Raw genomic sequence first — 26,059 nt, 5'->3', positions numbered from 1 at the left:
ACAAAAAAAATGGGGTCTTAAGTAAAATATTTTCAAGTAAAATTCTAAACAAGAATGAACTTTTTATAAAACAAATTTCTAAGTCAAAACTAAAAAATTTCTAAGTTAGAATATTCAAAAAAAAATTTAAGGAATTTTCTAAGTCAAATATTTGATAAACTTTCAAAGCATTCTTTAATTCTTGTTTAATGTTTTTTCAGAAAGTTAATTAAATATTTTCTTTCAATATTTTAGCTTCCAGGTCATGGCGAGACACTGGGCCTTCTTGGTTATTGGAGCAACAACCACTTCTTTAGACAAAGCTTCCATAAAGAATTTCAATGTTTAATTGTCTCACTGTAAGCTTTTAATTTTTGAAAAAATTAATTAAGCACAGATTTTGGAACCCAATAGAGGTTCCTTCCTACAGGATTATTCAAAAATCTAGGGGGTACATAGTTTCTTGGTATTTTCCTAAGATGACCTTGATGCTTCCTTATATACCAATTTAATTTACCATAAATTCTTAATTTTGAATTTGGAAATTGATTTAAGCATGCATCAGATTTCAGTTTTTCAATTTCTAATTTCAAATTTTCATTTTCTGATTTTAGATGATCATACATTTCTAACGGGCATGCTCTTGCTAGGTTCAACTTTAGTTCAGTATTCTATTTTTCAAATTGATCTAACTCTTTAGAAAGATACTTGATAAATTTAAAAAATTGAGTTGGGGTTAGATTGCGTACCTTACTTACTTGGTTTGGTGACGCTCCCCCTTCACTGCTGCTTTCTTCTTCTGATGTTCCTCCCCCTTCATCGATGCTCATCTCTGAGCTTGAGTCTTCTTTCAGTTGATGGTTCGCCAATAGCGCTAACCCTGAGAATTCTTCGATGTCCGACTCAGAGGTTGACGAATCTGACCAAGTAGCCTTCAGATTCTTGTACTTGGAGGGTTCTGGTTTCTTGTATTTTGGCTTCTCCTTTTCTTTCTCCTTTCTCTTCAATTTTGGGTAGTCCTCCTTGATGTGCCCTTCTTCGTTGCAGTTGTAGCAATGAACCGTCCTCTTCTTTCGATGATGCCTCTACGATTTAAATTTATTAGAACTGAAAAACTTATTGAAGCGTCTTACCAGTAGTGCCGCTTCGGATTCGTCGACTGAGGCTTCGGAGTCAGAATTGTTCATCTTTGCCTTAAGGCAATGTTTTGACTTGTCTTCTCTGCTCCGTTGGGTTCTGAAACTCGAGATTCGTGAAGTTCAAAAGTTGAAAATAATTGTTCTAACGTACTTACCTCGAGGTCCTTAGAGATGTAGTATGCATCTACTAAGGAGGCCCACTCTGGAGTTCTCGGGAAGGCATTGAGCGCGTATCGGATAGAATCCCGGTTGGTTACCTCTTCTCCAAGGTTCGTTAGTTGCGTTATCAGCTCCTTGATTCTCGCTTGGAGTTGCGCTACCTTCTCGCCTTGGTTCATCCAGAGGTTCGTTAACTGGTTCCGGAGGATGTCGCGCTTCGCTAGCTTCGCTTCGGAAGTACCTTCGTGAAGCTCCAGGAATTTCTCCCAGAGATCTTTTGTTGAGTCGTAGCTTTCGATCCGATTTACCTCCTGCGGCGGCAGTACATTGAGCAGGTGGAACTCTGCCTTTCCGTTGGCGACGAAATCGGCTTGCTCCTTCTTGCTCTATGTGTTTTCTTCTTTATCTTTCGGCGCTGCAAAACCATATTTCATTGTAATAAGAATATCAAAATCCGTTTTAAAAAATACCTTCATTTTGCGCTTCCAAGTGGCGAAGTCTCCGTCGAACTTCGGGGGATGGATATTCGCTCCGGCCATCGTCTTGATCGTAGTGCTTCAGTTGGCGGTTAGTCCTTCTGAGGCGATCAGGCTTTGATACCACTTGTTGGCGCAACGGAGACCGGCAAGAGGGGGGTGAATTGCTGAAAACAAAAAAAAACTATAACCTCCTCAGATTTCAACTCAGAATTTAAATCAGCAATAAAATAACAGCAACTAAATTAATGAAACAGAAAAAGAAACAGGAACAGAAGAGACTCAGGAATTTAACCTGGTTACAACCAAGGAGATTGTTAATCCAGGACAGTAGAAAATAGCACAGTAAGAAAAATCTCCTTCTCTGAAGGTGGAGAAGCCTTTTACACTTTTGAAGCTCACTAGTTGCTTAGGAATTGCTTACAGATTGATTTCTTGAGTTGTTGTTCAATTCCTAGCTCCAGGGGCCTTTATATAGCTCCTGGAAAGTCTATCCCGAGGGTCCAAGGCGCCTCCAACAAGGTTCAAGGTGCCTCCAGCTCGGTCAACGAATAAAACTTTATCTGCAACACAAACGGTCAAATCTGACCTGTTGAAGGCGCCTTCAACAGGGTTGAAGGCGCCTTCATGATGGAGGCACCTCCAAGCCTGCTGGAGGCGCCTCCAAGCTGGCAGCACAGATTCCAGCTCGGTTTTTCTAGCTTCCGACGCTCCGTTCTTTTGGGTGATTTCAGCCAAACGGAATAGGGCTCACTCGAACCCAATTCCCGGCCTTCTCCTCGAGCAGCCTTCCATCCCGGCTTCACGTCCCTCAAACGGCGCGCACACTCTTCACGCCCACCAGAGTACTCTTCCGCAGCTCTCTCGTCCTTCGGACGCACTGAGCCCGTCGGCTCCCTTCCCGTGCTGTCCTTCTCGCTAGCTGCGTCTTCCGCTCGACTTCCTGTGTTCCTAAGCTCCTACACACTCAGACACAGGGATCAAACACAGCAGGACCTAACCAACTTGGTTGATCACATCAAAACTACCACGGGGTCCAACAATTCCTTTGTGTAGTTCAATGAGCTTGTCCCATAGCTCCTTTGTGTTCTCATGCCGGCAGAGTCAGTTTAGTTCTTCTTTTGTGAGTCATCACTAGATCATGTTTAAGGCTTTTGAGTCGGTCTGGGCTTTCTTCTTGTCTTCTAAACTCCATCTTTCTAGATTGACTGGTACTTTTATTGCTTCATCTACAGGTACCCTCGTCAGATGGAGAACCATTGCTCGATGTTCATCTTTAAGTAAACCTCCATTCTCTTCTTCTAATACGGAAAGTCATTTTCATTGAAGAGAGGGGGACAAGAGGTCCTCTATTCCCTAAGTTAGGCCATTGAGCATTGAGAATAGAAAACTTAAAAGGAGGTACCAAGATTTGGTCTTGGATTAGCAGAGTTTGATAAGAGAGAAAAAAAAATATTAAAGAACTCAAGTGGTGTTTCACCAACTTCAAGTTAAAATCAAACTAAAAAGTAATTATCTGAAGAGATAAAAATTTACCAATTAAAACAAAATGGGAAAAATTGAAATTTAAAAATAACACTGGTTCCCCTGGCTTGATTGGTGGTTGCACCAATTCAGAGCAGAACATGCTCTGATACCACTTGTTAGAGGGGGGCATGAATCATATGATTTTGAAAATTTGTTCTTTTCAATTTTGAAATCAAGGTGAGTAGCGAAAAACTAAGTTAGAAAGAGAAGTAAAAAAATGAGCAAAAGAACAACAACACAAGTTTACTTGATTCGAAGCCTTTGATGGCTCATACTCCAAGACCTAGGTCTCGGGGACCTATTGATGGGTAATCCATTAAAATACATTTTCCAGAACCATCAGAAGAGGGGATCGAGTATAAAAAAAAGTCGGTCGGCTTGAGCTCGGTGTTTGGTAGGCTTCTCACCAACAGTCGGGCATAGCAGAGTCGTTGCAGGGCAGTAGTAGGAGACCGGAGCAGTCAAAAAGTCGTTTGGACACATAGAATCTCGTATCGAATGTATCTTTGAAGCTTGCTCAACCCCTCCTTTTATAGCCCTTTGAAGGGGTCTCTAGAGCTTATCAGATCCCAAAAATTCTGATCAGATGTGTAACGCCCGAAAATTCTCAAAACTATTTTAGGAATATTCTATGATTTTTCTGGAATTTTTAGATATTTTTCAGGATTTTTCTGAGTAGCGGAAGTAGCAAAACTAATTAGAAGAATAAAAAGGCTTTAGCGGGAATCGAACCCGGGACCTCTCGGGTCTGCTAAACCTTTAGTTAGCCTTAGTAACCGGTGAACCCAGCAGGGCCGTGCTGAAAGAGAAGGGAAACATTTATATTTATATTTGAGTTGGGCCTAGTTACCCACTTAATATAAATTGGAAAACTTAAGTAGGTTTTGGATTATTTTTGGGTTCAGAAACTTCTCAACCCTCACCACCGAAACCTCACCGCCGCCTCTTCCCTCTTCTTTCTCTCTCGGCACACCAAGCCCCAAGGGCTCTAGGAGCACTTTCCGGCGGGATCTTCGATACGAGGACGTTCCCCTCCGCGAGAAGAACACGTGGACGCGAGCGAATCGTCGAGAAGTCGTCTCCACCGGAATTTCTAGCGATTAGATTTGTAAGAAATCTAGCACACGAGGTAAGAAACCCCTCACCTGCAGTATAAGTAGCTCTCGTTTGATTGCATGCTTATAATTTAGTTATATGTAGATTTTTATCGATCTCTAGTGTGTATTTAATTCTCTTCGCCGACTTAGGGGTAAGTTGAGTATCTCTGGATGGGTCGGACGCGTTTTACCTCTTCAGATAGAGGTTCTAGACGTCGTCGGGTGCCTAGCGGTGGTTCCCCTATTAGAGAGGAGAGTTGGAGCACACTAGGTGTTCGATAAAATGTTTAGCGCAACATTAGACAATTTTAACAGCATAGTGAAATGCATAGAAGCATTTAAACCAGCATGTCAGTTTTATTTCAGCTTTATGGGACTAGATGTCCAATGGGTGGGCTCCCACAGTCGCCTCTAGGTTCAGACAACCTAGTTCTAGGTTCGGATAACCTAGATCTAGGTTCAGATATTAGCTTTACTTTCATGACCTTTGCATCTTGGATTAGATATCCACCGGGTTGGACTCCATAGTCGTCCCTAGGTTTAGCTAACCTAGTAAACCCTACTAGATTCGAACTTGCAATCCGGGTCTAGTTAGGGATGCGCGCAAAGTAAGTACAGGCCCTCAGAAGCATGTTTAGTATTTTTATCTATTATGTATAATAGTTTTCCAAATCAGTTTTAAAACATAATGGAATTCAGTATTAGCTCAGCTTCAGCTTAGCTCACTTTTGTAGCAACTCAGCTTATTTCAGTTGTTAAATATGATAGCTTCATATACAGTTCTAGACATGTTATGATCAGTTTTATTTTATGTTCAGCTTATGTTATGCCATGCCTTGTATGATACCATGTCATGCCATGCTTGCATATTCAGTATGTTTTTCAAATAGCATGACTTTCAAATCATGAGTGGCATCGTATGCATTGTTTTTGTGAGTAGATGGTTTATTACTAAGCGAAAGCTTATAGATACTTTTTCCTTATACTGCAGATAAAGGTAAAGGAAAGATGGACTAGCGGAGGCTGGAGGTCAATGCAAGGATGAGGATGTGTGTGGAAGGAACCTGGAGTAGAGATCTTGGAAAAAAAAAAGAACTAGCAAACTAATACTTTAGTTTTATATCATGTTAATTTCCGCATTTTTAGTTGTTTTGATGCATGAATTATGAAAGACCTGTTTAGATTGTTAGTAATCATGCTTAGAATGTCATTTAAATGTTGTTAGATTGTTTGGTATTGGTTTAGAATTGTTGTAGGTGATTTTGGCACGAACAAGTGCTGAAATCAGACCTTTGGTCGAAATCAGAAACTCGGATCGATCAGCTGATCGATTCGAGGGTCTCTAATCGATCAACTGATCGACTGGGCGATTCGGCTCACGAACAGTAGGCGTCTGGATCGATCAGCCGATTGATCCAGACAATTCCGTCGCGAACAGAAGGCCCTGGGATCGATCACTGAATCGATTGACCAGCCTGGATCGATCAGTCGATCGATCCAGATTATTGCCCGAGCACAGTAGCGTGCTGGATCGATCACTGGATCGATCCAACCTATGTCCCGCATACAGTAGCCGGCTGGATCGATCACTGGATCGATCCGACTATTCCAATCGATCCGTGGATCGATTTGGAGGTCTGGTATCAGCGGGGAAGTGTCTAAGTTCAGTTCCCTGGTCATGGGGAAGGTAAAACATGTTATGAATTGTTAGTTTACCTCCCTTAGCATGTATAGAACCAAGAAGTGATAGCCGTTTAGGAAAATTTTAATTAGCACAGCTTCCGCATTTAGATTTAGTAATGGTCAGGGAATAGTTTAGCACAGCATAATGTGACGATCGACCTTACAGCCTAGTAGTAGAAGGCGGGTCGTTACAGAGTGGTATCAGAGCAGTGTTCCATACTTCCTATACACACATCTGCATTGTACCTGCAGCTTCCAAGTAAGAATACCTCTACTCTCTTTATTGTTCTTGCTTTCTAGTTACAGTTCATGTTTATATGCCTACTGCTTGTTAGTATGTGATAGTTTTAGACATGATATCAGTAGTGATATAACTGTAATTACCTTAGTTATGTTATGTTCTCTATGTCTTTAGAAATGGCACGAGGACGCCCAGCTAGAAGGGCACTAGCTACTGAGCCCCAGCAAGAGGCAGGCAGTACAGTGCCTCCTCCAGACCTTACAGCATTAGTGGCTCAGTTACAGCAACAGGAAATAGCCACCTTAAAGGCTAACCAGCAGAATACCCCCACAGTCACCCCGGAACCGAATTTGACGACTCCGGTAGTCTTAGAGGTTCCACCAGCTCAGCCTACAGCACCAGCACCAGCACCAGCAGCCCCAGCAGCTGAGCCAAGAAAGGAAGCTTATCTGATCCAGTGGCAGCGAGTCAAGCCAGAGAACTTCTCAGGCATTAGTGAACCATGGGATGCACAAGCCTGGTTCAAAACACTGGAGGGCACGATGGAGCTTCTGGACTGGCCAGAACACGAGAAGGTGAAGTGTGCCTCCTTCTGCCTGACAGGAGACGCACGCATGTGGTGGGAAAGAATCAGAACGAAGCGCCCAGTGAACCAGATGTCATGGGCTGACTTCGAGAAAGAATTCTTTGAGGAGTTTTTCACATACGGGTTACAAACCGCCACTACGACGAGTTCACTGAGTTTCGTCAGGGCAACCTATCAGTTGAGGAAGCCGTGAAGAAATTCAACAGGTTGGCTCGTCTATGCCCAGAGCTAGTCAGCACAGAAAAGGAACGAATCCGGTTGATGCTCAAGATGCTGAGGCCAGAGATAGCAGTGAACGTGGCTGGTGGCATACATAGGCCACAAACCACAGAGGAGTTAGTGAGCAGTGCCTTGACCACAGAGCATTAGCAGCAGAAGCAAGTCTCCTCAGAGTCCAAAGGTCAAGGAAACTCTCACCCTCAAAAATAGCAAGGCCACAGCTCTAACTGGAAAGGGAACTCCAACAGCAAGCGCAAATCAGGAAGTGACCCAAAAGGAGGACCATCTAGCAAGCGACCCAGTTATCCAAAGTGTGTTACTTGTGGGAAATTCCACCCAGGGGTTTGTCGCAAGGGCACACGAGGATGCTTTGAATGTGGACAAGAAGGGCACATGGCCAAGCAGTGCCCGAACAAGACCGGTCTTCCTCAGCCACAGCAGATTCAGTATGTAGGCCAGCCAGCTCAGTTATATCAGATGCAGGCCGCTCTAGAAGGTCCACTTATCAGCCAGGGCAGATTAGAAGCCCCTTCAGCTACGGCGAATGCGAGGATCTACTCACTCACCAGGGAGGACGTAGCCAATGCCTCGATAGTTGTCACAGGTCATATTAGCATTTTTCAGTATAGTGCTACTGTTCTATTTGATACTAGGGCAACCCATTCATATATAGTCAGGATGTTCGCCGAAAAATTAGAAATACCCTCAGAGGTACTCAGTGGATAGTTTTTGACGGCACTACCTTCAGGAGAGATCATGGCATCCACGCACTGGCTCAGAGCAGTGCCGGTCATCATAGCAGGCAGAGAGCTCTTTTGTGATCTGATAGTGCTAGAAATGACCGACTATGACGTTATCTTTGGAATGGACTTTCTGATCAGATACGGTGCTACCATAGAGTGCCGTAAATAGAAAGTTATCTTCCAACCTGAAGCGGCAGTGCAATTTGAATACAGCGGGGAACCAAAGAGAAAGGCCAAGAAGTTTCTCTCAGCTATGAAAGCACAGAAGCTACTGGATTCAGGATGTACAGGATTCCTAGCACACGTAGTCAACGCCAGTCAGGACAAGAACCAACAGCTAGCAGAGGTTCGAGTCGTATGTGACTACCCAGCAGTCTTCCCTGAAGAGTTACCAGGCTTAGCACCAGACAGGGAGATTGACTTTGAAATAGAGCTCATTCCCGGTACAAATCCTATCTCCAAAGCGCCTTATCGCATGGCTCCAGCAGAACTGAAGGAACTTCAGGAGCAACTACAGGAGCTGCTTGACAAGGGTTTCATACGCCCGAGTCACTCACCATGGGGAGCGCCTGTATTGTTCGTGAAGAAGAAGGATGGAAGCATGCGACTACAGATCACTGAACCAAGTCACAATCAAGAACAGGTATCCCCTTCCCAGAATCGATGACCTGTTCGACCAGCTGAAGGGGGCAGCAGTGTTCTCTAAGATAGATCTCAGATCAGGTTATCATCAGGTGAAGGTTAAAGAAGGGGATATACCCAAGACAGCATTCAGAACCAGATACGGACACTACGAGTTCATAGTCATGCCCTTTGGCGTGACCAATGCTCCAGCTACATTCATGGATCTCATGAACAGAATATTCAGGGAGTATTTAGATAAGTTTGTTATTGTGTTTATCGATGACATTCTTATCTATTCAGGAACTCAGGAAGAACATTCAGAGCACCTGAAACTAGTATTGCAGACCCTTCAACAGCACCAGCTATACGCCAAGTTCACGAAATGTGAATTTTGGTTAGATTAGGTGTCCTTCCTGGGTCACATCATCTCAAAGGAGGGTATCATGGTAGACCCCAGTAAGATAGAAGCTGTGAGCAATTAGAAGAGACCCAAGAACGCTAGCGAGATCAGAAGCTTTCTGGGATTAGCAGGCTATTACAGAAAATTCGTAGAGGACTTCTCCAGGATAGCCTCCCCACTGACAGCTCTTACCAGAAAGAACAGAAAGTATCAGTGGACCGAGGACTATGAGAACAGTTTCAGCGAGCTGAAAAGGAGACTGACCAGTACACCTATTCTGACTCTACCAGAGAACGCAGACAGCTTTGACATCTATAGTGATGCCTCTAAGTTGGGACTAGGAGCAGTACTGATGCAAAACAGCAAGGTGATCGCCTATGCCTCCAGACAACTCAAGGATTATGAGAAGAATTACCCTACTCATGACCTTGAGCTTGCAGCAGTGGTGTTCGCTCTAAAAATTTGGAGACATTATTTGTATGGAGCTCAGTGTAGAGTGTATACAGATTATCAGAGTCTGAAGTACTTCCTCACTCAGAAGGATCTGAATATGCGACAACGCAGATGGTTAGAGCTGGTCGAAGACTACGATATAGACATTCTCTACCATCCAGGGAAAGCAAATAAGGTAGCAGATGCACTTAGCAGAAAGTCCAGTGCTACCTTATTATCTCTAGCAGCCATGTCACTACCCCTATAGAAGGAGATCGTAGATTTCGGTCTTGAACTCATCGTTGGACAGCTCTCTACTATGACCTTAGAGTCTACCTTGCTTGGTGATATTCAGTCAGCTCAGGAGCAGGACCCTGGAATTCAGAAAATCAAGCAAGGGCTAGCAGAATCAGAAAGTAGAGAATTCAGAGTGTCCGATAGGGGGGTGTTGTATTTTGGTGACAGACTCTGTGTTCCAGATCAGGAGGAGCTACGGAGACAGATTTTAGATGAGGCTCACAGGACTCCCTATGCGATGCATCCAGGTTCCACCAAAATGTATCAAGACCTGAAGAAACGTTTTTGGTGGCTCGGGATGAAGCGAGACATCGCCAGATATGTTAGCATCTGCCTCACCTGTCAGAGGGTCAAGGCAGAACATCAGCGACCAGGAGGAGTTCTGCAGCCTATACAGATTCCAGAATGGAAGTGGGTGGATATCTCTATGGACTTCATAATGGGACTACCCAGAACCACGAATGGTTTGGATGCCATCTGGGTAATAGTCGACAGGTTGACTAAATCAGCCCACTTTTTAGCTATCAAGATATCCTACTCCATGGAGAAGCTAGCTCAGTTGTATCTCCAGGAGATCGTCAGACTTCATGGAGTCCCACGTACCATTATTTCAGACAGAGATAGCAGATTTACATCACACTTCTGGGAGTGTGTACAGTCAGCATTGGGCACGAAGTTAAAGTTCAGCACAGCATTCCATCCGCAGACAGATGGTCAGACAGAGCGAGTAAATCAGGTACTCGAAGATATGCTCCGAGCGTGTGCCCTAGACTTCAAGGGAAGTTGGTGCAAATATCTGAGCTTAGCAGAATTTGCATACAACAACAGCTATCAGGCCACTATAGGCATGGCACCTTACGAGGCTCTCTATGGGCGGAGGTGTAGATCTCCAATCTGCTGGTATGAGAGTGGTGAACAAGAAGAGCTAGAACTTCAGACAGATCTAGTGGCAGATACCACAGCAGCTATACAGCAGATCCGCCAGAGGATAGAGACAGCTATGCTGATACACGGCGCAGACCCTTAGAGTTTTCAGTCGGGGATACAGTGTTCCTCAGAGTAGCTCCCATGAAGGGAGTAATGCGTTTTGGGAAGAAGGGCAAGCTTAGTCCCAAATATGTGGGACCATACCTTATCAGCAGAAGAGTGGGCAAGGTAGCATATGAGCTAGAGCTACCCCAGGAAATGTCAGCTGTCCACAACGTATTTCATGTCTCTATGCTGAAGAAGCATACCCCAGATGCCACCCATGTGATTGAGCCCCAGTCGGTACAGATCCGCGAAGACCACAACTATGATTGTCGGCCTATTCAGATAATAGACCGAGCAGTTAAGAAATTGCGGAACAAGGAAGTACCATTAGTCAAAGTCATTTGGCACAGTCACACAGCAGAAGAGGCAACTTGGGAGACAGAAGCCAGCATGAGACAGAAGTACCCAGAATTATTCTAAGTTTGAGGACGAACTTTTTATAAGGTATGGGGGATTGTAACGCCCGAAAATTCTCAAAACTATTTTAGGAATATTCTATGATTTTTCTGGAATTTTTAGATATTTTTCCGGAATTTTCCGAGTAGCGGAAGTAGCAAAACTAATTAGAAGAATAAAAAGGCTTTAGCGAGAATCGAACCCGGGACCTCTCGGGTCTGCTAAACCTTTAGTTAGCCTTAGTAACCGGTGAACCCAGCAGGGCCGTGTTGAAAGAGAAGGGAAACATTTATATTTATATTTGAGTTGGGCCTAGTTACCCACTTAATATAAATTGGAAAACTTAAGTAGGTTTTGGATTATTTTTGGGTTCGACAACTTCTCAACCCTCACCACCGAAACCTCACCGCCGCCTCTTCCCTCTTCTTCCTCTGTCGGCACACCAAGCCCCAAGGGCTCTAGGAGCACTTTCCGGCGGGATCTTCGATACGAGGACATTCCCCTCTGCGAGAAGAACGCGTGGACGCGAGCGAATCGTCGAGAAGTCGTCTCCACCGGAATTTCTAGCGATTAGATTTGTAAGAAATCTAGCACACGAGGTAAGAAACCCCTCACCTGCAGTATAAGTAGCTCTCGTTTGATTGCATGCTTATAATTTAGTTATATGTAGATTTTTATCGATCTCTAGTGTGTATTTAATTCTCTTCGCCGACTTAGGGGTTAGTTGAGTATCTCTGGATGGGCTGGACGCGTTTTACCTCTTCAGATAGAGGTTCTAGACGTCGTCGGGTGCCTAGAGATGGTTCCCCTATTAGAGAGGAGAGTTGGAGCACACTAGGTGTTTGATAAAATGTTTAGCGCAACATTAGACAGTTTTAACAGCATTGTGAAATGCATAGAAGCATTTAAACCAGCATGTCAGTTTTATTTCAGCTTTATGGGACTAGATGTCCAATGGGTGGGCTCCCACAGTCGCCTCTAGGTTCAGACAACCTAGTTCTAGGTTCGGCTAATTAGCATTTCAGTATTTTACTTTCAGCAGCGGCACTGTACTGGATTAGATATCCACTGGGTTGGACTCCCATAGTCGTCCCTAGGTTTAGCTAACCTAGTAAACCCTACTAGATTCGGAACTTGCAATCCCGGGTCTAGTTAGGGATGCGTGCACAGCAAGTACAGTTGCCAGGGCCCTACAGCAGCATGTTTAGTATTTTTATCTATTATGTATAATAGTTTTCCAAATCAGTTTTAAAACATAATGGAATTCAGTATTAGCTCAGCTTCAGCTTAGCTCACTTTTGTATCAACTCAGCTTATTTCAGTTGTTAAATATGATAGCTTCATATACAGTTCTAGACATGTTATGATCAGTTTTATTTTATGTTCAGCTTATGTTATGCCATGCCTTGTATGATACCATGTCATGCCATGCTTGCATATTCAGTATGTTTTTCAAATAGCATGACTTTCAAATCATGAGTGGCATCGTATGCATTGTTTTTGTGAGCAGATGGTTTCTTACTAAACGAAAGCTTATAGATACTTTTTCCTTATACTGCAGATAAAGGTAAAGGAAAGATGGACTAGCGGAAGCTGGAGGTCAATGCAAGGATGAGGATGTGTGTGGAAGGAACCTGGAGTAGAGATCTTGGAAAAAAAAAAGAACTAGCAAACTAATACTTTAGTTTTATATCATGTTAATTTCCGCATTTTTAGTTATTTTGATGCATGAATTATGAAAGACCTGTTTAGATTGTTAGTAATCATAATTAGAATGTCATTTAAATGTTGTTAGAATGTTTGGTATTGGTTTAGAATTGTTGTAGGTGATTTTGGCACGAACAAGTGCTGAAATCAGACCTTTGGTCGAAATCAGAAACTCGGATCGATCAGCTGATCGATTCGAGGGTCTCTAATCGATCAACTGATCGACTGGGCAATTCGGCTCGCGAACAGTAGGCGTCTGGATCAATCAGCCGATCGATCCTGACAATTCCGTCGCGAACAGAAGGCCCTGGGATCGATCACTGGATCGATTGACCAGCCTGGATCGATCAGTCGATCGATCCAGATTATTGCCCGAGCACAGTAGCGTGCTGGATCGATCACTGGATCGATCCAACCTATGTCCCGCATACAGTAGCCGGCTGGATCGATCACTGGATCGATCCGACTATTCCAATCGATCCGTGGATCGATTGGGAGGTCTGGTATCAGCGAGGAAGTGTCTAAGTTCAGTTCCCTGGCCATGGGGAAGGTAAAACATGTTATGAATGGTTAGTTTACCTCCCTTAGCATGTATAGAACCAAGAAGTGATGTCGTTTAGCAAAATTTTAATTAGCACAGCTTCCACATTTAGATTTAATAATGGTCAGGGAATAGTTTAGCACAGCATAATGTGACGATCGGCCTTACAGCCTAGTAGTAGAAGGCGGGTCATTACAAGATGAGGAGAATTCGACCTTATTATTTACTATTCAAATCTGGTTGATTCGAGGCACCTCCATCAAGCTAGTTCAACACACTATCTTCCGGAGGCCATGTCTTTTGACTCCGAGCTCGAAATCAAGATCTGTCAGTTGCCATGTGTGTAAAATTCAAAGATCTACGTTTGTCTCTACAATATAGAATTAGAATATATGCTTGAATAGTTTATATATATTTATGAGTTAGATTCTGTCTTACCAAGACCAGGATCTAGTCAGGGTCTCAATTTAGATTTCCGAAATGGACCTAAATTGGACTGACGTCTACTGTCCCTTCAAATAGGGACACGTCCTCACTTAGTCACTCTCCTTCAGTGACCTACCTCTACTTATCGGGTGTAGAGTTATCTTCCAGAATCACACATCTCGACTTTAGGAATCAAACATCCTGAACTACTAAAATCATACATCTGGTCTTCTCCAGTTAGGAATCGCACATCCCGACCTGCCAGAATCGCACATCTGAACTTTGCTCATTGGGAATAAGACATTCCAACTACCAATCAAGAATCAAACACCCCGACTAGACTTTCTTCCAATCGAGAATCAAACATCCTGACTGCCAATTGGGAATTGAACATCCCAAAATCTGCACACTTAGTAAATGCATTAGATCATGACAACACCTAACTTAACTCATTTATCATTCATCAATATCTGAGTTAGACCGTTAGTATAAATTACACCAAGAGTCGAGAGTTAAATGTGGATGCTAGTTATGATAACTAGTTCAATGGAGTGACTCACTGTAAGACTTCATATAATTATCTATATATATGGATATGTCTGTGAAGCTCTTACTGCAGCTCGAGTGTAAGTTTCCTTTGACTTGCAGTACACAAGTCATCTTGGTCATGAATACTAATACTTTGACATCTTAAGGAAGCACCTCATTGAGGTGAGAACTCAGGATGATTGTGTATAAGTCGAAATGTCCAATCGAGAAAGGCATTGCGTTACTTGTTGGTAAAATCAAGACGAAAGAGCTGAAGCACAAGTTCTAATTCAAACTTGAATCTAAAGAAGAATTGGATTCAGAAGATGACAACAAGATCATCGCCGAACTAGTTAGTCTAGTTCGGAGAATGCTTAAGAAGAAGAAGATGGTCCGATCAAAGAGCAAGCCATAGGGTCCGAGTCGAACCACGAAGCCCGAGTCAGAAGTAACTTGCTAAGGGTGCAATCAGAAGAAACTTTACAATATGGAGTGTATGTGTAGGACCATGTTGGCCGTCTAGAAGGGGGGTTGAATAGCCCTTAAAAAACACAAACACAAAACACCCTTCTCAAACTTATAACTTAAACACTTGCATATAATTAAATAAAGAAAGCAATAAACTAAAAGAAGAGGCTCACAGACTTGACTTGGTTACAACCGGGGAGGTTGTTAATCCAAGGAATGAATCGCACACTAAAATATCTCCTTCAGGCGGAGAAGCCTCTTACTGTAGTGAAAGTGCAAAAAGAAAGAAGCAAAACTAACAAGGAAGCGCACAACTGTTGAATGCAAGAATTGCTTGTTGTTATAAAACCTTCTGGACTAAGGCTGTATTTATAGCCTTGGTCGGGGCACCTGGAGGGTTCCAGCCGCCTAGGAAGGGGATAAAACTTTATCCCTTTCACATAGATCGTGTTTGACCATGATTTGGATAAAATCCAAGTCCGAGCGCCCGAAAGGGTTCCGGGCGCCCCGGACTGGTCCAGGCGCCCGGAAGGGTTCCGGGTCCGGGCGCTCGGACCAAGAAAGTCAACAATGTTGACTTTTATTATCCAGGTCCTCTGCTCCGGTTCAGCTCGCCTTGGTCCGGATCTTCCGCTCTGGCTCTGCTTGCTTGGGTGATCTCGGCCATCCGGAATAGGGCTCACCCGAACCTAACTTCCGGCCTTCTCGAGCAACCTTCCGCTCCAGCTTCTAATCCCTCGAAAATGCCACGCGCCTCCTTCTCATCCGCCCGCGTACTGTTCCGCAGCACCTCATCCCTCGGACACACCGAGCTTGTCGGCTCTCCCATACCGTCCTTCTTGCTAGCTGTGTCTTTTGCTCGACCCCCTGTGTTCCTAAGCTCCTGCACACTTAGACACAAGGTTAAAACATCACAAGACCTAACTTAACTTGTTGATCACATCAAAACAACCTTGGGGTTCCAATAATCTCCCCCTTTTTGATGTGAGCAACCTAAGTTAAGGTAGGGTAAATAGACTTAAAAGTAAAACAAATAATATTGCAATAAAGTACAAAAAAAATAAATAAATTATAATCTACCTCCCCTTAAACTTAACCTTTTCCTTCTCCCCCTTTGATCACATAAAAAATGGGGTACTAAGAAAAACTCTAAGGGTAATAATTTTGAAAACTTTGAAACTTTTAAAAATTATCGATATCATCAAAAATTTGCAATAACTTATTTCAATACTTAGAAAAAAAAATTCTAAGTAATAGAAATTTTTTTTAAAAAAAATCTAAGTTAAAATTTTCTAAGTTTAGACAATTTTGCAAGAAAAATATTCTAGAAAAAAAATCTGTTGCAAGCATAAATATTTTTGAGAATTTTTCTAAGCATAAAAATTTTAAAGCAAGAAAAGTTTTCTAAGTTAAAAATTCTACGGTTAAAAAGAATTTTAAGTAATTTTTAGAAAAAATATTTGAAAAAACTTTTTAAAGCATTATTTAATTTTAATTTTAATTTTAATGCTTTATCAGTAAGTTAATTAAATATTTTATTTCAATATTTTGGCTTCCAGGCAGTGGCGAGGCACTAGGTCTTCTTGGTTATTGGAGCAACAACCATTTTCTTAAACAAAGCCTCATAAAGAAATTTAACGTTTAATTTTCTCGCTGAAAGCACTAAGTCTAATTAAAAGTTTCAGATTAAGTAAGACTTTGGAACCCAATATAGATTCCAGCCAACTGGATTAACTAAGAATTTCTTAGGGATATATTTCTTTGGAATAATTCTAATTTGTCCATTGTGATATCTATAATACCAATTTAAATTAGTGAATTTTCTATTGCTTGTATTTGATGAACATGTATCATTTTTCAAGTTATCTACTTGTATTTTCAAATTTTCATTTTCTAATTCTACTTTGTCTAATTCTTCTAATGGGCAAGATTTAGCTAGAATTACTTTTAATTTTTTAATCTCTTTTTCTAACTTACAGCAATCATTAGTTAATAATTTAACAAACTTAAATAATTTATCGGGAGGAAGAGATCGTACCTAACTTATCTTGTCGATCTCGTTATCCGTGTCTCCCCCTGAACTGTTGCTTTCTTTCGACGTAGCTCCCCTTCATCGATGCTTTTGATGTTCATTTTTGATGAGATTAAATCGTAGTCCTCGCCTTGATGGCTTGCCATTAATGCAAGTCCAGAGAAGGCCTCGACTTCCGATTCAGACAACGTATCATCCCACGTCACTTTTAATATTGTCTTGAATTTGTTCGGTTGGACAAGCTTCTTTCCTTTGTCCTTGTTTCTTAGCTTGGGGCAGTTGTCTTTGATGCGCCCTTCTGAGTTGTAGTGGTAGCATCGGATCGTCCTTTTCTTTCTACCCTTCGGATGGTTAGTTTTTCTAGATTTACATAATTTCTTAAATCGCCTTACCATCATTACCATTTCTTCATCGTCGAGAAAGGATTCTGACTCTTATTCGTCTCTTGATGACTTTAGGGCGATGTTGCGCTTTAACTCCTTCATACCTGCACATCTCGATTCATGCACTTCAAATATGGAAAATAATTCTTCTAAGGAAATAGTTTCTAAGTCCTTAGATATATAAAAAGCATCTACTAGTGATGCCCATTTAATATTTCTAGGAAAAGAATTGAGTGCGTACCTTAGCGAATCTCGGTTACATACCTTTTCTTTAAGATTCGAAAGTTTGGTGATGAGCTCCTTAATTTTTGAGTGTAGATGTGCAATTATTTTGTCTTCTTCAAGTCGCAGGTTGGTGAGCAAGTTGTGAAGTAAGTCACGTATTGCGAGCTTAGCTTCGGACGTCCCTTCATGTAGTTCAAGAAACTTCTCCCAAAGTTCCTTTGCTGAATTATAGGTGACGATCCAGTTGACTTCTTGTGGCAGAAGGACGCTCAGCAGATGGAACTCTGCTTTGTCGTTTGCCACGTAGTCGGTCAGCTCCATTTTTGTCCACTGGTATTTTTCCTTACCTTCGGGTGCTACAAAAATGAATTTCATAATTAAAAGTAACTCAAAGTCTATTTTAAAAAATATCTGCATTCCCTTTTTCCAGCTAGCAAATTCCCCTTTGAACTTCGGCGGGTATATGCTTGGTCCGGCCATTGATTTGGTGCTTCGATCGGCGGTTAGTCCTCCTGAAGCATCCTAGCTCTGATACCACTTGTTGAACCGCATTGGCCGACTAGAAGGGGGGGTTGAATAGCCCTTAAAAAACACAAACACAAAACACCCTTCTCAAACTTATAACTTAAACACTTGCATATAATTAAATAAAGAAAGCAATAAACTAAAAGAAGAGGCTCACAGACTTGACTTGGTTATAACCGGGGAGGTTGTTAATCCAAGGAATGAATCGCACACTAAAAGATCTCCTTCAGGCAGAGAAGCCTCTTACAGCAGTGAAAGCACAAAAAGAAAGAAGATAAACTAACAAGGAAGCGCACAAGTGTTGAATGCAAGAATCACATTCAACATAAAAGATATCCTTCAGGCGGGACTTGACTTGTTGTTAAAAAAGCTTCTGGACCAAGGTTGTATTTATAGCCTTGGTCAGGGTGCCTAGTGGGTTCCAGGCACCTGGGAAGGGAATAAAACTGTATCCCTTTCACATAAATCACATTTGACCGTGATCTGGATAAAATCGTGGTCTGGGAGCTCGGAAAGGTTCTGAGTGCCTGGACTAAGAAATTCAACAATGTTGACTTTTTCAGTTCGGGCCCTCTGCTCTAGTTCAGCTTGCCTCGGTCCGGGTCTTCCGCTCTGGCTCTGCTTGCTTGGGTGATCTCGGCCATCCAGAAAAGGGCTCACCCGAACCCAACTTCCGGCCTTCTCGAGCAGTCTTTCGCTCCGGCTTCTCGTCCCTCGGAAACGCCACACGCCTCCTTCTCGTCCACCCGCGTACTCTTCCATAGCACCTCATCCCTCGGACGCACCGAGCCCGTCGACTCTCTCCCGTGCCGTCCTTGCTAGTTGCGTCTTTTGCTCGACCCCCTGTGCTCCTAAGCTACTGCACACTTAGACACAAGGTTATAACACCACAGGATCTAACTTAACTTGTTGATCACATCAAAACAACCTTAGAGTTCCAACAGTATGAACATAAAGGAAACCAAATAAAGCAAAGAAGAAGGAAGGTCTTAAATGGAACGTGGTCCGAGCCGTTGGAAGAGTCAGATGTGGTAGAACAAGCTCGAGCAAGCTTTTTGGCACTACCAGCGCGAGAACAAGTGGTCAAGACCGAGCTCGAGCCTGAGTTTGGATCTGAATTTGAAGTTGACTTCGAAACAAGCCACAGATCCTTATCCATTTAAGATGAACCAAACAACAAGATACATTCTTCCCTAGTCGAAAAATTGTATGATATGATTCACTACTTGATGCGCAAGCTAGTCAAGTCCAATGTCTGGGTCAAGTCACTCCAAAAGGAAGTAAAAGTCCTTAAAATGGAGACTAACCCAAGTTCTTTGATTGACCAAGTTCAAAGTGGAACTTCAACTCAAGTCCATCAATTTGAGGAAGAAAATTTCACTCTGAAAGGTCAAATCAAAGAACTTAAAGAATCATTAGAACGGTTCAATTTGGGTTTCAAAAATCTTGATATGATACTTGGAAAAAAAAATTTTGTATACAATCGATCCAAGCTGGAAATACAAAGTTAAAACTTGACTTAAATCATACCTATCAATTATCAATTGTGAATCGGAATACTAGAAACCAAGTCCAAGCATGAACCATAAATCAAACTTCATTAATCAAGTTAAACAAAACCAATATTAGATCCCCAAAGGTCAAATACATTACCTAGGTAGATCTTATCGAGGTTATGATCTGGGAGAGCCAATAGAAACATTGTTTTGTTTAGATAAATTTGCATGTTTGTTTGATTTACAACTTTCTTTGCATGCTTATTTTTTTGTTAAATTTAAAACGGTTAGATAAATACTTAGATTTGATTGATACTTGCCCAACTTAGTATCAGAGTGGGGCGAGATGATAATACGTTGGTAAAGCTTGGTTTAGAGAGTCAAGTGGGATAAGAAGTACCCTACTTGGTCTACTTAACTGAGTGAAACTAACCGAAGCTACCTCATCAAATCCTAGACTAGTTATATCAAAGATTCTCAAGAGAAAAGTTAAGTGTATAATTTCTTTAAAAGACTTTATTTAGAAGTGATCGTTGCTTCGATACTCAAGAAGTCCCTTGTGCATCGCGACAACATAGAATCTTATTTGGAAATATGCACTTAATTGACAAATTGTTAAATTTAAATATGACTTAAATGTCAATCAATCCTTAAAATTCAAATTAAATGTACAAAAATAAAATTAATAATCATCTCACAGAATATATAAGGTTGTTTGTTTGAAAAGCTAGAAACGGATGAGATGGATGTAAGATTTAAATTTAAACATAATCTTAATAAATTTAATTAAAACTTAAACAATTAATTCAATTAATTAAAAGTATTTAATTTTCTTTATAAGATAAAAACATAATCAACTTAATTAATCCTAAACTAACTAACTAAATTAACTAATTCAAAATTTGACTTAATTTGAATTTTATCTAATTAAATCCAATTAAAACTAAATTCATAATTTTAATTTTTAACTTAAACCTAACTTAATCCTAACTTAAACACACCTAAATGACTCCAAAATTAAACCTTAATTGTCATCCTTAAATTAACTTAACTATAACTTAAATAAATTTAACACTATTAAAACTTAAGTAATCTTAATCAATTTAATTAAAACTTAAACAATTAATTCAATTAATTAAAATATTTTTATTTTCTTTAAAACCTAAAAACTTAATTATTAATCAATGTAATAAACCTTAATTAATCTGATTAATATAAGTTTAATTTAACCTAATCCATAATTAATTTAAATCAATTAATTCAAATTTCAATTTAATTTAAAGTTAACTAAACAATTTAATTCATACTTAATTAATGAATAAATCTTAATTTAACTAAGAATATTAATTCAAATCAAACTTAATAAATTAACCGCAAATTCAATTAAACAGTTCATAATTACACTTAATATACCAAAATTTGAGTAATAATTGTAAATCTTAAACTTAATTACTAATTTACTCTAACTTAAATAATTCTGACTTACACTTAATTAATCTTGAACTAATACATCTAATCTTAATTAATCCATAACCAGTTAATCCATACTTAACTTAACATTTTAGTTAATTCGAAATCAAATTTAAAATCAAATAATTTAACCTTAACTAAATAAAATTAAAATTCATTATTAATTTAACCTCACTTAATTTAATTAGTTAATAATCAAGCTAAAACTAATTAGATCATTATATATGTGATTCACAGGAAGAGCTAAAATTAATTAGATTTAATTATTATGATAAATGATTGAATAATCCAGTGAGTAGTAAAAGTTGATAAAAATTAAGGAAAAAATAAATTAGATTTAAATAAAATATGAATATACATGGAAACTCATTATTAATTATGCATGTTTCCACTCTAAGATCTTTTAATTACTATTTACCATACGTTATTTCATTGTATAAATATTGAAAAAACAGTGGAATCTTTTTTAAATTCATTTAATTTTGAAATTGTTTATTCAAAATTAATCATTCATTTTCCTTTTACAGAGTCCATTGCCAAACAAAGCAAACACATCAATCTCCGCCGGCTACAACAAGAATCATTCCCATAAATAAGATTCATCCCATAATTATCCAATGATTCATCCCATAAATAAGATTCTATTCCATTCCATTCCTCATTCCCAATCAAACAATGAAGCCTAGTTTCAGTTGTCTCTTCCTCCTCCTCCTCCACTGTTTCTTACACTGCGTGGCTTCCGACACGATGAGGTAGAGAGATGCGTTGAACAAGTTCTACTTTAACAACGGAGCAGGGAGGTCTTCTTCTTCATGGGCGAGCAGTCTTCTTTCGGTATCCGGCCTGAAGTCGAAGGTCTATGACAATAGCAGGCTGAAGGAGGGGGACAAGGTTGTTCGGTTGCCTGGCCAGCCGGAAGGGGTGAATTTCGATCAGTACGCTGGGTATGTCACAGTCGACAGAGCCAACGGATGGGCTTTGTTTTACTACTTTGTCGAGGCTGCCGAGAACAGCGGGTCGAAGCCTATTGTGCTCTGGCTCAATGGAGGTACGGAAATAGTATAAAATGACGTTGCTTTTCGATCAATAGAATGGTGATTGCAGTGGTGTGGGTGGGTGTAGGGCCGGGGTGTTCGTCACTGGGGTACGGTGCCATGGAGGAGCTTGGGTCGTTTCGGGTCATGAGCGACGGCAAAACTCTATACAGGAATCCCTACGCTTGGAACAAAGGTTAGGATTATATATATATATATATATATATATGTTATTTCCTAGAGCTTAGGGAGTAGAGTGAAAAAACGTTTCTGCTTTGGCATTACCTCGAACGACTGACGTGCATGGTGCAATACAGTGGCGAACGTCTTGTTCCTAGAGAGCCCCGCCGGCGTCGGCTTCTCCTACTCCAACACCACGTCGGACTACGCTAGGAGTGGAGACCGTAGGACGGCAACCGACGCGCTGGTTTTCCTCATCAACTGGTTCAAGCGGTTCCCGGAGTATAAGGGGAGGGACTTCTTCATCACCGGTGAGAGCTACGCTGGCAACTACGTCCCCCAGCTCGCCCACGCCATACTCAACAACAAAGATCGCCTCATCAACCTCAAAGGCATCACGGTAAGCAATGAATCCCGAAATCAATCAGTCCGATTGACCCCTTCTCCTTTTTATTGCAAATTAAATTGGGAAAGATGGATCTCGATCGATTTCAAATTGATTTCAAATGAATTAGATCGGGAACACGGTGATCAATAAGGAGACGGATAGCAAAGGGACGTTTGACTACTTCTGGACGCACGCGTTGATCGTCGATGAGACCATCCGCGCAATCCATAAGTTCTGCAATTTCTCGTCGGATGCCCCGTAGACGGCTCCAGAGTGCGACAGGGCAATCGACGAGGCCAACCTTGCCGTGGAGGAGTTGGACGTCTACAACATATACGCACCGCTGTGCTTCTCGTCGGGTGTGACGCCGACTCCAAAATCGCCCTCGGTTTGTCTCTTCTGAATATCTTTACATTTAATTATCCCCATTTTCCTGGTATTCTTAGAGCCAATTTAGATCGAATCGATTCGACCTATTAACTCAAGAATCGGAGTTCATCGCAATCTTGTTGGATTGGAATTTTCCCAGATTGAAATGCCATACTTAAATTCTGATGCAGATTGAGAATTTTCACTCAATCATATCAATTGTGAATAGAACTAACTAACATATTGCAATGTTATACTTAAATTCTAATGCAGATTGAGAATTTTAATCCTTGTACTTCTAATTACGTGGAGGCATACCTTAACAATCTTGAGGTACAAAAAGCTCTACATGCCAATATCACAAAGCTCAATTACACATGGTCTGGTTGTAGGTATATACATATCTCATACATAGAATACACCATTTGATAATTTTATTTTTATTTTAAACAAAATAATGAAAATTCAACTCATTTATTTATATTTGTCTCCATGCAGCCAAGTGATACCTAGTTGGTCAGATCAGGCTCCCATAATGTTACCAATTATTCACGAATTATTATCTAATGGGATTAGGGTTTTAAAATACAGGTAAAAAAATCATTATATGTCTTCATCATATCATGGGGTGTGAATCAGCTTTCCATTTCAATACTTTCATTTAGATAGGTGTATAAATTTTGTGGTCCTTATACACATTGTGTAAGTAAAAATAACATATATAGATATATCAATTTTGCAAGTATGATAGCTTTAAGATTTCTGCATAACATATGTCATATGACAAAGATACCATTCATTAGATTGCGAGTGAAGGGGTTTTCGATCAATTTTTGTCCCTAACTAAGCGTTGCTTAGGTTTGTGTAGTGGTGACTTTGATGGAGTAGTTCCTGTTACTTCCACAAGATACTCTCTCAAGAAGCTAAAGCTTAAAGTGAAGGCTCCATGGAGAGCTTGGATGCTTAACAGTGAGGTAAACAATTGTGTCGTTTTAAATCTTTTCATAAGATATATAGTTAATTATTCTCAAATCTACAAGTTATTGAAAATGTTTACATTGATGGCAAGTTTTCCTCTATGATACCCTTTGTTGCTCTAATGATGGCGATAATTAGTAGAACAAATGACATTAATTTTGATGATTTTTATTATGAATATGTAGGTTGGGGGGATATACTGTGGTGTATGATCACAATTTGACATTTACCACTGTTCGAGGAGCCGGACATGAAGTTCTAAATTATCAGCCAGCTCGAGCTCTGGAGATGATCAAGAGTTTTTTTCAAGGGTTGCATCTACCTGCTATTTAAGCATTTGAAAATTGAACCAATTGATTTGTGGTTGTTTATTATGATATCAAACGTTACATAAAATTCAATAAATTCAATCTATGATTTTTAAATATCATCTCTGGCTTGATTTAATCATGGTTTCAAAAAATAATTAATATTTTAAAAAAAAAACATTTTTCTTTTTAAAATTTTTTTTAAGATAGGTTGACTAAACCAAATGGCCATACTATGAGTCATCAGCATGACGCAACAATTAAATCGGCTACCAACCATTCTCTGTCGAGCCTAATAACCTAAATTACTATCATAATTAATTACCTATTATATTTTCTAGTATTAAATTATAACACTTTTTGTCACGTTAAATTTTAATTAAAAGTACTTATTTATTTACTCATTGATAATTTTGTGCATTTGTATATAAATTCTCAATTTAAAGAAACAAAATGTAAAATCAAATGACAAAAAAATATTAGAACAATATTTTTTAAATAATAAAAAAACTAGATATAGTGTCTGAAACACCTCCTGTATTCTTAAAATTAGCAGACAAAGAAAGATTGAAAGTATTTAGAGAAGTCGTCCGCTAACTATCCTAAGATCTGACCATCAACTCGCTACTTTCTCGCCCTTATCTCTCTCGCACCACAAGTACATCCTTCTCTCCTTGTTGGCAGCGATGATGTGGACTGGGTCGCTATCTCGTACTTCACTCACGTGTCGGTCGCCGTGTCATAGGCCAGCGCTGACAATATATTCTTATTCATTACGCCCCTCCTGCCAGACATGAACACGCTTTGTGGTTAGGCGGCGCAAAGGTAGGAAAACCAGAAGGAGGGAGGCATCGGCATCCCTCGCTGTCAGTTGTCAATGATTAGATCATAGATTTTGAACTGGCCGATGAGGCAAAAGGTGAACACAACCAACTCATCGACTAGCACCAGCTCTCGCCCAACGACCACAACATACGGCAACAGGCCAACATGGTGTGGGGGCAGTCGGCTATCAACTGCCTTTATCTAGCAGAATATTCCTATAGCTCCCCACATATCTCATATGATTAAAAGTAGTACTGGCTTGCCAATCAAAGTCTAGGTGGGTTAAACATGACCTGAAAGGAATCTAGCCCAAGCAATAAAATTTGCTTGGAGACAAAACAACTACTAAGACTTGGATTTAGTCATCAACATCTCCCCTGTCTCAGCCTCATATCCTGACAATCTCCATGAATCAGTCTCAATCACCGACATCGCTTGTGGCTCGTCTTCATTCGTCGGCATCATCTCGATCTCAGCTTCAAATCTCAACATCATTCTAGTCTTGGCCTCAGATCCCGACATCTCCCCCAACTCTACCTCGGTCGCCGACATCCTCCGTACTCGGCCTCGGTCGTCGTTAGTTAGAGCACTAGAGCCAATCATTTGATGATTGTATTATGGACTTGTATCATATTCTTATATAAATAAAGGCATTAGTTTTTGGTTATTATACTTACTTGTATTGGCGCCAAATAAACTAAGTATAATAGCGTCCTTGAGTAGAAGGTTCTCACCTATATCAATCGGTTAGTTAAACCGATAATGAGATGATATAGGAAACACTACTCTTAATCATTCCTAGTCGAGTATTAACATTCAGGGACAATGTTAATGCAATAAGACTAGCATGTAGGTCAACTCGATGACTTGATCTCACAAGTCATGGATATAGAGATATCAAGTTGACACATGTGTATGCATTGGAGAATGTATACTAAATGACCCGCCATGAGAAAGTATCGTGGATCGTTATATGAGTGTCATATACTTTCTCATGTGGCTATTAGTATGACTACTAGTCCTTGAACCTGAAGTCACCATGGATCCCTACATAAGGAGTTATGTACTTTGGTTTTGTCAAACGTTATCCGTAATTGGGTGGACTATAATGGCGATTACTGGGTAGGTAACGAATTATGCAGAGGG

General features: G+C 40.5%; 1 pseudogene; it reads left to right on the top strand.

The window, feature by feature from the left end:
• The first annotated feature begins 21,506 nt into the window (after window positions 1-21,506).
• LOC122011161 lies at window positions 21,507-23,992 on the top strand (annotated as a pseudogene).
• The last annotated feature ends 2,067 nt before the right edge of the window (window positions 23,993-26,059 follow it).

This window comes from Zingiber officinale, chromosome 8A, assembly GCF_018446385.1.
Source record: "Zingiber officinale cultivar Zhangliang chromosome 8A, Zo_v1.1, whole genome shotgun sequence".
Taxonomy (NCBI): domain Eukaryota; kingdom Viridiplantae; phylum Streptophyta; class Magnoliopsida; order Zingiberales; family Zingiberaceae; genus Zingiber; species Zingiber officinale.
This window is presented reverse-complemented; position numbering and strand designations above follow the sequence as displayed.